The 13,864-nt window shown below is 36.5% G+C and overlaps 1 protein-coding gene across 4 annotated transcripts in view; it reads left to right on the top strand.

Annotated features, from left to right (window-relative positions):
• The window catches only part of SOX6 (SRY-box transcription factor 6), a 766,932-nt gene that overhangs the window by 107,330 nt on the left and 645,738 nt on the right, over nt 1-13,864 (top strand). For all 4 annotated transcript variants that reach the window (XM_021926880.2, XM_021926862.2, XM_021926864.2 and 1 more), the window contains exon 4: nt 12,222-12,324. The gene's annotated coding sequence lies outside the window, so the exon portion shown is untranslated. The remainder of the gene's footprint in view (nt 1-12,221; nt 12,325-13,864) is intronic.

The following is a 13,864-nucleotide window of genomic DNA, read 5'->3' as shown; positions in this document are numbered from 1 at the left end:
AATCCCAACAGGCTTTTTTGAGGGGTAAAAGTTGACAAGCTGATTCTAAAATTTATATGTAATTGAAAGTGTCCTAAAATAACAACAACCAAAAAGAATAAATTTGGAGGACTTAAACTTTCTGACTTCAAGACTTAGTGTAATGTTATGGTAATCAAGACAGTGTAGTATTTATGTGTAGACAGGCAACTGGAACAGAATAGAGGGTTCCGAAATAGATCCACATTTATGTTGTCAATTGATTTTCTACCAAAGTGCCAAAGCAATTCCAAAGAAAATGATAGTCTAAAAAATGCTGTCAGAACAACTGACTATCTGTATGGGGAAAAAAATGAACTTCGCCTGTTGCAAGTAAAACTCCTGTTTCCATTGCTACTCTATGTCTACTCTGAATACCTCATTTCTGACACCAGATGTGTGGGTTTTATTTTTCCCACACCAAGCAATTCTGCACTTTTCAGCAGACATTGAATGGGTGTCCTAGCATTTAATTCAGTTATGAGATGATCTACCTAGAGATTATATTAACTTTCACAGGTTAAGAGTTCAATCCTACAGAACTGCCACCACCTCAGACACCAGTTGTAAATCCAGGTTGCATTTGTGCTTCTCTGACCAACCTGCTGTAAATCAAAAGTTCCCACAACCCCATCCTTTGGTTCAATAATTTTCTAGAATGGCTCACAGAACTCAGGAAAATAGTTTACTTACTCGATTACTGGTTTATTACGAAAGGATACAACTTAGAAATAGACAGATGGAAAAGATGCATGGGGAAAGGGTGTGGAGCTCTTATACCCTCTTCAGAGTGCCACCCTCTCAGTACCTCCATGTGTTTACCAATCTGGAAGTTCTCCAAACCCAATCTTTTAGGGATTTTTGGGAAGGCTTCACTACATAGGCATGATGAACTATTAATTCAATTCCTATCCCCCATTCCTTTCCCAGAGGAAGGGATATAGGACGAAAATTTCAAAGCTTCTAATCATGGCTTGGTCTTTCCGGTGAGTAGTCTCAATCCAGGAGCCCATCAAGAGTCACCTTGTTAGAACAAAAGATGCTCCTATCACACAGGAAACGTCAAGCAGTTTAGGAACTCTGTTGTCAGGAACCAAGGTTAAAGATGAAGTATTAGAAGAAAAAGATGCTCCTAGCACTCCTATCTCTTAAGAAATTACAAGGGGGCTTTAGGAGTCCTGTATCAGGAACTGGGGGCAGAGACCAATATATGGATTTGTATTATTTCACACCCGTACATCACACTGTACACAAAAATTAATTTAAGATGACTAGGGACTTTAATGTAAAAGCTAAAACTATAAAATCTCTAGATGAAAACATAAGAGGCTATTTTTGCAGTCTTGCAACATCAATACAAGATAATGGAATTTGATTTTTAGACAGAACTTAGAAAGCCAGTGATAAAAGAAAAAAATTAATAATGTGGACTTTATCAAAATTTAAAACATCTACTCATCAAAATACATTGTTAACAGAATGAATAGGGGAGTCACAGACACGGAGAAAATATTTGCGAAAACATGTCTGGCAAAGGTGTTGTATTCAGAATTATAAGCAATTCTACAATTCAATAAAATTAGACAATCAACTCTCCCCCCACCAAAAAAAGATTAAAGACCTTGAATGGGCATCTCAGAAAGTATTATACACAAATGGTCAATAAATATATGAAAAAGTGCTCAATGTCATTAGTATCTGGAGAATTAAAACTAAAACACATCCTCTAGAATGGCTAATATTTTTAAAAAGCTGACCAAACAAACTGGATAATATCAAATATAGGTAAAATGTGAGGCAACTGAAATTTTCATACATTGCTGGTGGGAATATAAAATGATATGACCACTTTGGAAATTGGTTTGGCAACTTATAAAGTTAAACATAAATCTAATTAAAATCTAGAGATTTCACTCTAAGATTTTTACCTGAGAAAACATGTTTGCAAAAACATTTGTACAAGAATGTTTATAGCAGCTTTATTCGTATTAGCCCAAACTGGAAACAATTCAAATGTTCGTCAATGCAGCCTGATAAATAAATGGTCATATATACACAGAATGGGATACTACTCAACATTAAAAATGGGCCGGGCATGGTAGCTCATGCCTGTAATCCCAGCACTTTGGGAGGTGGATCCCGAGGTCAAGAGATTGAGATCATCCTGGCCAACATGGTGAAACTCCATCTCTACTAAAAATACAAAAATTAGCTGGGCGTGGTGGCACGCACCTGTAGTCCCACCTACTTGGGAGGCTGAGGCAGGAGAATTGCTTGAAGCCGGAAGGCAGAGGTTGCAGTGAGTCGAGATCGCACCACTGCACTCCAGCCTGGTGACAGAGCGAGACTCCATCTCAAAAAAATAAAATAAAATAAAATAAAATAAAAAATTAATCTTTCACTGAAATGCATGATAGCATGGATGAAATTCAAAACATTTTGTTGAGTAAACAAAGCTATATTCAAGAGTACATACTGAATTTATATGAAGAACAAGAATTTGTAATGAACAAGAATAGGCAAAACTAATCTACTGTGATAGCAATCACAATAATGATTGCCTTTGAAGGGGTAGGTATTGACTGAGAAGGGGCAGAAGATATATTTTTGGGATGATGGAAATCTTCGATATTTTGATAGACTGGGTTTATATGGTTGTATAGTTTTATAAAGTAGATTAATAAATCAGAACACAAAGGCAAGAAACAGATCAATATAGACATGGAGACTTCATATAGATAGAGGTGACAAGTCAACGATTGGTGCTGGGATAACTGGCAAGTCACATGTAGAAGAATGAATTTGGATCCTCATCTCTCACCTTATACAAAAATCAACTCAAGATGGATCAAAGACTTAAATAAAAGACCTGAAACCATAAAAATTCTACAAGATGACATCAGAAAAACCTTTCTAGACATTGGCTTATGTAAAGAGTTCATGACCAAGAAACCAAAAATAAATGCAACAAAAACAAAGATAAATAGATGGGACTTAGTGAAACTCAAAAGCTTCTGCATAGCAAAAAACACAATCAGTGGGGTAAACAGATAACCCACTGAGTGGGAGAAAATCTTCACAATCTATACATCTGACAAATGACTAATATCCAGAATCTACAAGGAATTCAAACAAATTAGCAAGAAAAAAACAATGCCATAAAAAAGTGCCCTAAGGACATGAATAGACAATTCTCCAAAGAAGACATACAAATGGCCAACAAAATATTAAAAAATGCTCAGCAGCCGGGCACACACCTGTAATCCTTGCACTTTGGGAGGCTGAGGTGGGTGGATCACCTGAGGTCAGGGGTTTGAGACTAGCCTGGCCAACATGGTGAAACCCCGTCTCTACTAAAAATGCAAAAATTAGCCAGGCATGGTGGTGTGCCCCTGTAATCCCAGCTACTTGGGAGGCTGAGGGGGAAGAATTGCTTGAACTTGGGAGGTGAAGTTTGCAGTGAGCAGAGATCACGCCACTGCACTCCAGGCTGGGTGACAGAATGAGACTCCATTTCCAAAAAAAAAAAAAAAAAAAAAAAAAAAAATTGCTCAACCTCACTAATGATCAGGGAAATGTAAATCAAAACCACAGTGCAATACTACCTTACTTTTTTAGGAATGGCCATAATCAGAAAACAAAACAAAACAAACAAACAAAAATAGATGTTAGCATGGATATGGTGGAAAGGGAACACTTTTACACTGCTGGTGGGAATGTAAACTAGTACAATCACTCTGAAAAACAGTGTGGAGATTCCCTAAAGAACTAAAAGTAGAACTACCATTTGATCCAGCAATCCCTCTACTGGGTATCTACCCAGAGGAAAAGAAGTCATTATAGGAAAAAGATACTTGCACATGCATATTTATAGCAGCACAATTCACAATTGCAAAAATATGGTACCAGTCCAAACACCCATCAGTCAATGAGTGGATAAAGAAATTGTGGTTTATATATGATGGAATACTACTCAGTCATTAAAAGGAATGAAATGATGGCATTCACAGCAAGCTGGATGGAATTGGAGACCATTATTGTAAGCGAATTAACTCAGGAATGGAAAACCAAACATCATATATTCTCACTCATAAGTGGGAACTAAGCTATGATAAGGCAAGGACATAAAAATAATACAGTGGACTCTGGGAACTCAGGGGAAAGGGTGGGAGGGGATGAGGGTTAAAAGACTACACATTGGGTACAGTGTACACTGCTCAGGTGATGGGTGTACCCAAATCTCAGAAATCATCACTAAAGAACTTATTCATGTAACCAAACACTACCTGTTCCCCAAAAACCTATTGAAATAAATAAAATAAATCAGTATATATACAAAAGCTTGAAATATACTTATGAGCACGTTATTAGCAATGTGGAGCTAAATACCAAAAGTAACACTTGAAAGACTTGACAGTGATTGCCTTTGGGTCATATGAATGAGGGTGGGGAATGGTGTGGTGGAGGTCCATTGTCACATAAGCTTTTCAATAAAATTGAATTTTTTACTTTTTGCAAGCATTACTTTAAGAAAAGTAAAATCAATTAAAAATAAAAAGCATTTACAAGATGACCTAGCAATGCTCTTTTACTGATTTTTACAAATAAGTGAAAATAAGTATATTCTTAGGACCTAAAAGAAATCAGGCATGAGCAAAAAATGAGTCAAATCAGATAACTTGACATTTAGGTCTATAAGAAATATCAAGATTTCTACCTCTCTTTCTGATAGAATTTCATGAGAATCTTTGCATGTATGCTCTTAGGATGTCTGCTATGAGGAATGCTTTTATTTTCTCAATTGTAAATGTAGAAGCAGTAGTTAGGAGATAGGAATGGCTTAGAATGAAGGCTTATTAATAGACACGTTATAGGATGAAACCTGAAAAAAATTCTGCAGTTGAATGATTTGTATAAATAATTTTGATAGTTGATTTATTAAACTCTACACTAGTCTCTTGTTGAGCATAGTATCTATATATACATAGTCAATGAATACAAAACTATACTATTAAGACGATCTAATACTCTAGCTCATCTTTATGTACAACCCTATACTCTCAGGAGAAATGAGATATTACTCACTCCCACTACTTGTAGGTTGTATATTTTTCTTGTGACATTTGAATGACCATGCCAGTCAATGTATTCCATGCAATTGTTGGAATGACTTGCAATGGTTGTAAACGGTACACTCATGGAATACAGATACCATGGTTCTTTTGCTTATTCTTCTTATATCTTAGCATCCACACCTATACATTTGGAAGTAGCTCAGATAAATTCTTCTTAGTTCTTTCATTTTAGGATTTTTAGTTTACCTTAAGGACATCAGAAAATAAATACAGACACCACAAGGAGTACATGAGCCCTCCTTGTGTAACTGTAAGTGTTAACTGTTGTTAATGTATTACTTTGCTTGTGAAATATTGTAACAAACGGACCAAAAAGAAGTTTGCTAATTACAGGACACCTCTTATGTAGTTTACAAATACTGGTCATCTTGGTAGAAAAAAGAATCTCCATGCTCTTCCAAATATAGGCACACAAAATGAAAGCAGAATGAGAAAGTTCACATTTTGGGTGCTTAGATTTGTCAAATGATGAAAGGGAAATAGTATTTTTAATAACTGTACAGAAGAAATTTGTGAAACAGTAGGAAATAAAATAAGAACAAGTCCACAAAATTGTGATAGTTGGTAGCTGTAGTGGCTCAAATAAAATTATGGCAAAAAAGGTTAATGAATTAAAAAAGAGTAGGCCCTGTACCTGTTCTCCTAGGTCCAATTGATATGGCCCTATTCCAGGAAAGGTGGGTTGGTACTTCATTTTCCTATTGCTATATTTGGAAAAATCACAAAATTGCTGAAATTCTGGGTCAAAAGACTACAAGGTAAAACAGTTATATATGATCACCTATCTCATATAGACATATATAGTTTTATTGATATTAAATATAACTACTTGATTTTGATGAAAACCTTGAATGCACCTTGTGCTTAAAGAGTTTTCCAAGCCAGGCACGGCGGCATGGGTCTGTAGTCCCAGCTACTCAGGAAGCTTAAGGCAGGAGTGATCCCTGGAGTTTGATGCCATCCAGGGCAACGTAGTGTAGAGTTTTCCAGTGTGGATGATTATAGTGTGTTTCACTGCCTGCCATCCAGGAAGTCTTTGTAATTTTTTCTTTCATCATGCCCAGATAACATATACTCATAATGAAAAAACCAGTGAAACATTAAATCTCTTATTGGCTTTGCAAAATAATTTCTTAAACATTAATGGATAAAATGTTATTCTAACAAAAGCTATTTTAAAAAGAGAATAGCAACAAACATTGGAATCCCACTCATAAAATTTAGACATAAGAGATTTTGTACTAGAACTGATTTTGAAAACCAAAGTAGCTTTACGAATTTCTCCTTGTATATTAAACCTGAGCTGTAAAGGTAGGATAATAGAAGTCTACTGGTGATTTTTAACAATCTTTTAACCAATATAATATCAAGGACCAAATGTTGCTGGTTCAAAGTAGTTTCTTTGTTCCTTATATTTAAGTAATAATGGTCTTAATACAAATTGTAATACTTGTGTAAATAATCAGCTTACATTTAAAAAACTCTTAATTGAATAAAGTCAAATACATGAATATGTTGTTTTACTCTTTATTATAATTTGGGAGACAGTTGAAACTTAACAGTGAAATACATTCAATATCAATAATAATATCCACATAAATAAATGCCTATGGGTGGTGAATATTGAATAAAAATTGTAAGACAAGTAATTATTTTATGCTGCATTTTTTTCATGTTAAATGAAGTTTTAATTTTGAAAATGGAAATGTGTTAGTATATTCAGAAATTTTTCCTAATTAGATATTTTTGCTCAGTTTGTGCTAATCCAGGTAGTTACATATTGTACCACTTGCTTAATTGTTTTCTCTTTGTTTAAACATTACCTTTTCCTTTTAGACTAATATAAAAGTATCAGAAGTAAATTTAGAAAATAACTCATCTAGGCAATAGAAACACCATATTTCTGTCATTTATTAGACTATACTTATTCCCTACTGAATAAAAATAAAAGACATCATGGATGATAACCAAAATTAGAATTTATTTGGTTTCTCTAGTGGATACCAAATATGCAGTTACTAGGCATGGGCAGGAGATTAATGCCTCCTGAAGAAGATTCATCATTTTGAGTAAAGAAAAATACCCAAATGAATATTTTAAAACTTAAACAAACAAACAAACAAAAAAGCACAAAGTGTGGCGCCTGGTTCAATAAATAATGATATCAAAAACAAACATCAGTGATTTTTAGCTGCTGCTGCTGCTTTTTTTGTTTTGGTAATACGGGCTCATGATTATCACATCCAACTGTTGAAATATTCATTTGACATTATCTTAGATATAAACTTAGATAGCTAGTAGTGTTATTGTCTGGCAAAGTCACATGATTTTCAGTTTTATCATTATATTTTCTCACAGTGGTGATGTAGTAGTTAATGTGGTCTTCAATTTTGTAGACAGCTAACACCTGGCTTACTGAGACTAACACTTTCACACCAATAAGTAAAACTTGGTAAGATGGATTGTCTACTGCACAGATCATATGCTGTAGTTACAGAGTTAAGAAGTCCTTGTTATTGTGAATGTGTATTATGAGTATATTGTACACAGTCCTGGTATGCAAATGTGTGGCATTCAGAGAAGTGAAATAATTCTGTGTTATTATTATCTTTGTAAATCACGTCTTAAGAGTTTTTGAGGACTTTATGATGGCAGTTTTCTATAGTCACAGTCATACAGTATGTGCAGCACAAAGTGTTTTCTTTCACTATTAACAATAGCTGAGCCAATGAAAATGCTTTTTAAATATACACCCAGCAAGCAGTTATCTGGCTCGTCCTTCTTACTATCCACAAACCATCTTTTATCGTCTTTTAAGACCGCATACGAAACAGCTTTGTAAACATCTGTTTTTCATTGTTAATTGTCAGGAAAACTGGAATTTAAATGCTTCTTTAGAAGCCTCCTAATCCTATCAAGGAGAATAAGTTGCATATGTTTATCTTTTCTTCTGTAGATTGTTTCTTTAGACTTCATTAAAAAAATACACACGTAGTATTCATTCACTTTCTAAAAATTACTTTTAAGATAATATTTCAATAGATATTTTGAGGATATTGCTTTTTAGTAATTAGTTGAAATTATTGGCAACATGGGCTATATATTAAAAAGATGCATGATAAATATAGACTTAAATCTAGTATGTCTTTTCAAATCATTTTCAGAGTTTTCTTGGGCATATTCCATATTGAAACGTGCAATAAAAGAAAATATAAAGAATAGGTACTTGGTAGCTAAGTAACAAATTAATTTAGAGCTCCAAATCTTCAGTCATAATTATTCTCTAGGAAATATATGCTTTATTTTCATAGGCTTTTTCTGTTCCAATAATCAAGCCATTAATGTCAACAGAGTATCTCTCACAGTGATATACTAAGAAGGCTTTTGCAATAGTACAGTGTGATTTCCTTCTAAGTGAAAAGGATCTCTTGCAAGAATTACTTTAAAAATATTAAAATTCTACTCTAGTTGTTCTGAATGTATAATGTAAAAGCAAATGCACCTATCTCTTGAGAACAGAAAGAGCATCCATAATTTAATAATTAAGTAATGTAATAACCAATAATTTTTCTTACCTATAAATATACCTAAATAACGAGAGTATGGAATATTAAGAGAAGTAGTTGGTTGTTAGTAAAAACTTTTTTTTTTTTCAGAATGTACTGTTTTAAAATATTTTGTAATCTTTATTGCTATCTTTTTCATGTCATTGGAATGCATTGTGAATTTTTGTTTTTAAAAGGCTCGTACTCTATTTCTAAATGGGTAGAAATTGGAAACTTACTATTCACTATTTTTATCTGCTTTTCAGTTTTTGCTTTTCAAACTTGTGCTGAAGTGATGTAGAACTAGGCCTTATCACTGCATATAAAATTAATTGAAATGACATATTGTTGCAGTTTCTATGACAACCATATCATGATGCTGATGCTCTTAAAAATATCTAAAATATGCTAATTGTAGTGAACATAGTTAACACTTATTTGCTTAATATTCAATTTAGTACTAAACTTCATCAACTTTGAAAGTAGGTTGATAACATATTGTGTGCAATTAAAAGAGGTTTTTGTATTGAGCTGTTGAGTTTAGTATTTTCCCCTAGAAGCCTACTATTCTAGAACTTTAAGTGTGAATAAGTGAAGCTTTTCATTTGTTATTGTCTTAAACAGACATGAATGAACATGAGGATAATCATTGTTGCAGATTTTCACTATTGTTTTCTTCCTCCCCTCCCCCCTTTTTAAAGATAATATATTCAAACTCATAGAAAACATTCTGATGAAAATAAAAATTCAATAAAACTCAATGAGTTATTTAAATAATAGCAAACATCCAGATACTTGGGAACACTGACTTATTTTTTAGCTTTCATTTGTTTGTTTGAATTTGAGAAGATAACATCTCTATCTTGTATGTGTCATTATGATACATGCTAAAGACATAAAACTTAGCAAGTTATAGAATAATTTTGCATAGCAATTATATTAAACACTTTGACTTGAAATACAGTTTGAGTTTTCTTTTAGAATTGATTTAAAAGTAAAAGATGTTATTTGGAATTGGCTTATAACTATACATCCTGTTTTTAAATAAAGGTTTTTTTATAGATATATCATTTGATAAGTCAGGAAACTTATTTTTAGAAATGTATACAATTTGTTGGTTAATAAAAATAACGGGTAATTTCAACAGTATGTGCCAAATAGAATGAAATATCATCATATGGAATTATCAAATATTGAACAGAATGCTTCCGCTGGCATATTTAATAAAAATTAATTTTCAATATATATGCAATAGATCTTTCATTAATATATATTAAATCATAAAAGCAAAAAGATAAACTCTTAGTTAACATACTTTTAATTATTTGTTTTGCACATACTAGGTACTCAGTAAATATTTAAGCATGAATAAAATTGTGGAAAACAAGCAAAAAGTCTCCAATATGATTGTAATGTTAAAAAAAATATGCACACAAAAGAAATCCAGTATTTAGAAATTTAAAAAATAGTATGGGATTTCGAAGAAGGTTTTTGAGTAACACATTTTAAAATTAGAGAATTTAGTCAAATTTAGTTTTAAACACAATGCTAACAAATAATAAAACAAAATTGCTGAGGTAAAATATCAAATATTTAAAGACTAGTAGTAAATTATTGTTTCATATTTATTGGTGGGAAGTTTTACAGCATTATTTTTGTGTTCCTTGTTTGTCTTTTATTAGGTATTGGAAAGGACCTATACTGATTTACCAAATTTTTCTAGGCTGGCTAAAATGTATAATGAATGATATAGTAATCATCTTTGTGAATGGCCAACCTCAGACTTGGGAAGAGGCAAGTGGGTCTATAAATGGAGAAAGGCATGTATGAAGGAATGCGCATGCTTTAACATTACTTGATGGTGAAAAGATAACACGGTATCTCAGAAGGATGTTATCATGAGGGGTACTTTGAATTTTAGTGACTAAAGTTTATTTCTGTGGTTATTACCCTATAACCCTTCCTTATATTTTTCCTTTCTGTGTTTTATTGTGATAATCATGCTTACTTGTGTAATTATTTAGATCACTTTCAGTTAAAAAAAATTCCAAAATTCTGTGTATCATTGTAAGAGAAACAGATGATGGATAGAAATTTCACTTTTCATCTGGATGTTTCAGAAGTGTTAGTTTTGGCCACCTTAAGCAATAAAGCAACGATTACCTTACTAAATACATATATTTTCAGATAGCACTTCAAAAATGTTAGGTCTGGTATTGTTAAAATATAGCTGACATGTATGTTTTTTGGGAGATTGGTAGGAGTTTACAACATTCTGGTTTCTATCACATTCTTAGAATTTTTTATTAAAAATCATGGAATTGGTCCCTGACTGCACATGTGATTTGTGTTCCAGTTTTGTAGTCACTGGATTTGTTTAATTCCTACCCTGGCTTAGTTTCTGCCAGTTATGTTAAACTTCATGTGTATATTTTTTCCATTTAAGATAAAATGAACTGCCAGGATTATGTATGGCAAAACCAAGAGCCCTCTGAGTTAAGGCTCTCGGGACATTGTACAAGTCTAATGTTCTTGTATAAGGTTGGCCTACCCACTGCAACTAAGAAATGAGATGATTTGAGGGCTATTACATACTTAAGGTATTCATAGTGGATTAGAATAGCATTACTTAGCACAGGTGTTTCTATAATTGGGATTCCCTGGGAAAATTCAGTACTGTTCTCAATAACATTCAGCTTTCCACATAAATGGAAGAGCCATCCAATGTTAATTTGATAGGCTGTGGCATGAAACAGGGAGTGGGGTCTGACTTGGGGGCCTGTTGCTTCTTTTATTGGAGAAGACATTTCTTGTTGTCCATTAGCACCGGCTTGCTGTGGCTATATTTTTAAATTTTAATTTATTCCATTATTTATTTATTGCTGACCAAAATACTGAATGGGCACAGCCGAAGTCAGCCAGGGCTGATTTATGCTCATATGAAACAAAATAGTTCCCTAGTGCCCCTTTTTCTTGAAATAAATAGAATTCTTCTCAATTTATAAAGTATATTTAAATAATGTCTATGCATCCAAGTAGCAGGGAAATGACTGAGGAACCCGTGGGGCACAGTTCACCGAGGAGGACCTTCGGTGTGGCCTTGCAGATGTCCCCAAGCCTTGGAGGCAGTGACCAGGAGTAACAAAGAACAACTGCAATAAGTTATTTCAGGATTTAGCTAGGAGGTTCTTAAGCCTGGCATTCTTTTAGTGCAAGGCATGAATACAGAAGAACGGTGAGCGAAAAAGGCTTCCATAGAGGTAGGAATGGGAAAATAGAAAATCAGTGATATAATTGATAACAATCATGATTATTTTACCTAATCCATTGTTAGACACTCAGAAGGACTGATTTCCTGAGAAATGGGCGACTATAGAGCTGAGAAATGTTCAGCTCTCGCAGCAGGCGGGTAGGCTGCCTGAACGTCCTTCTCTTGCACGCAATTCTCGTCTCGGAGACCTCCGTTTGTGACCTTGGGTCTGGCCGCGTCCCTGAGTCCCTTTGTCTATCTCCTGTTCCGAAGGTGGAGAGGAAGCGGGAGATGAGTCCCAGGGAGTACGAAGTCAGCTCTGAGCCGAGGTCACCGCAGAAGGGAGCTCGGTCTTCGGCCAGGACCGGAGCAGTTGGTATGCCTTTTCGAAGCTGCCCCCACCCTCTGCCACTGCCCTCCCGTCGGAGTTAGTGTTTGGAGTTTCGGAGCTGCAGCCCCTGTCTTGGAGCTGCAGACAGTTTGGCCCGAAGCTTTGTAGTTTGCTGGGAGAGTTCGCCTTCGCTCGATTCCCGGCTGTTGGTTTCAGCTAGGTGGAAGTTTTAGCTCTCACTCCTGTCAGCTCGAGTCTCTGAGGGCAGACGGCGCCTAGCGCGGCCCGCGCGCCCGCAAGGCGCCCTCCCTTTGCTTCTTTCAAGCGGTCCGGGAGGTCGCCAAGGCTGCTGGGCCGGTGTCAGCTGGGTTCGTCTCTACAGCCCCTAGCTGGGCGCAGTCTTCCCCTCCACCTCAAGGTGGCGACTTAGGCACGTAAACAAAGCTCGGCCAAGCCTGACCGCTGGCACCCTCGCAGTTCATCCACGAAACTGTCTAGTTTCCCCGATGCTCTCGAGCGGGCTGAATTGACTGTAAAGGGACTTCCGTTTAGATGAGGAGTTCGGCCAGAATTTCAGAATACGCGTGTGTGTGCGTGTGTGTGTGCTCGTGCGTCCGCGCGCGCGCGTGGAGACAGCGGGAAGCGGTGATGGGATGGAAACCCTTGGCCAAACCCGTTTGGGACGCCGCGAGCCTCCCCTCCATCACTTGAGCCCTCAGGCCGAGCGACCCAGCTAGCTGGGGCTTCGGAACCATTCTGCACCGCGAGATATCTCGGAGTGCGCAACTGGCAAGACGGAGGCTCTAGTTGCCGCCGCCAGCGGTACAAGATTTGCTAATCTCGTTTTAGTGACACCCATAATTTATAAGTGGAGAGACCTGAAAAATAAAGCCCCCGCCGTGCTTGTGCCCTTCTTCGGGGTGCATGCCGGCTGATCTGAGTGGCAGGGGTAGTTGGGGGTGGGGAAGAGAGACATAGACAGTGAAAGAATAAACGTGCGGCAGTCACACAATCTTACCTCCGGGACGAAAGGACACGGTTCCTAGAACTGAGATTTCCATAGCCCGTCTGCATCCCAGCTGTTTTTCCCGTAGGCGCTTTCCTGCCTAACACCGCCTTCTGACTAACTTGGACAAGGCTTGAGCTGACCCCCTCCTTTTTTCCTCCCTTTTTTTCTTTCCAGATATTCCCTAAACTCAACCCAGGGCAAATCCAGAAGTCGGTACAGTACAGAGCTTCCATTCAATCGTGGGGGTGGGGGGGGGGGGGGGGAATCCCGTTTACAGTTTCTCTTAGGCAGATGGAAGAAGTAGATGGTTACAGGACTTTGGCAGGGTGCGTGGGGATGCCATGGGGTGTTGGTGTCAGGGAATCGCGATTTCTCTTAGGTATTGGTGTTGCAGGTAAGGTTCCCAGATTCCAGTTGCCCTTGTGCAGAGCTGCAGTGTCGGTGAGAGTGGAGGGTGATCCGCGTCTGATTAGAGGGGAATGGAGGAGGGTGACGTGGGGGAGAAATGGACCCTGTACAGGCTCCACGGACACACATTGTGTTAGTTCGTGTCTGTGCCGCTCTACGCTGCCTTTG

This window comes from Papio anubis, chromosome 12 (genome assembly GCF_008728515.1).
Source record: "Papio anubis isolate 15944 chromosome 12, Panubis1.0, whole genome shotgun sequence".
Taxonomy (NCBI): Eukaryota; Metazoa; Chordata; class Mammalia; order Primates; family Cercopithecidae; genus Papio; species Papio anubis.
The sequence above is the reverse complement of the archived record's forward strand: the minus strand, read 5'-3'. Positions and strand labels throughout refer to the sequence as shown.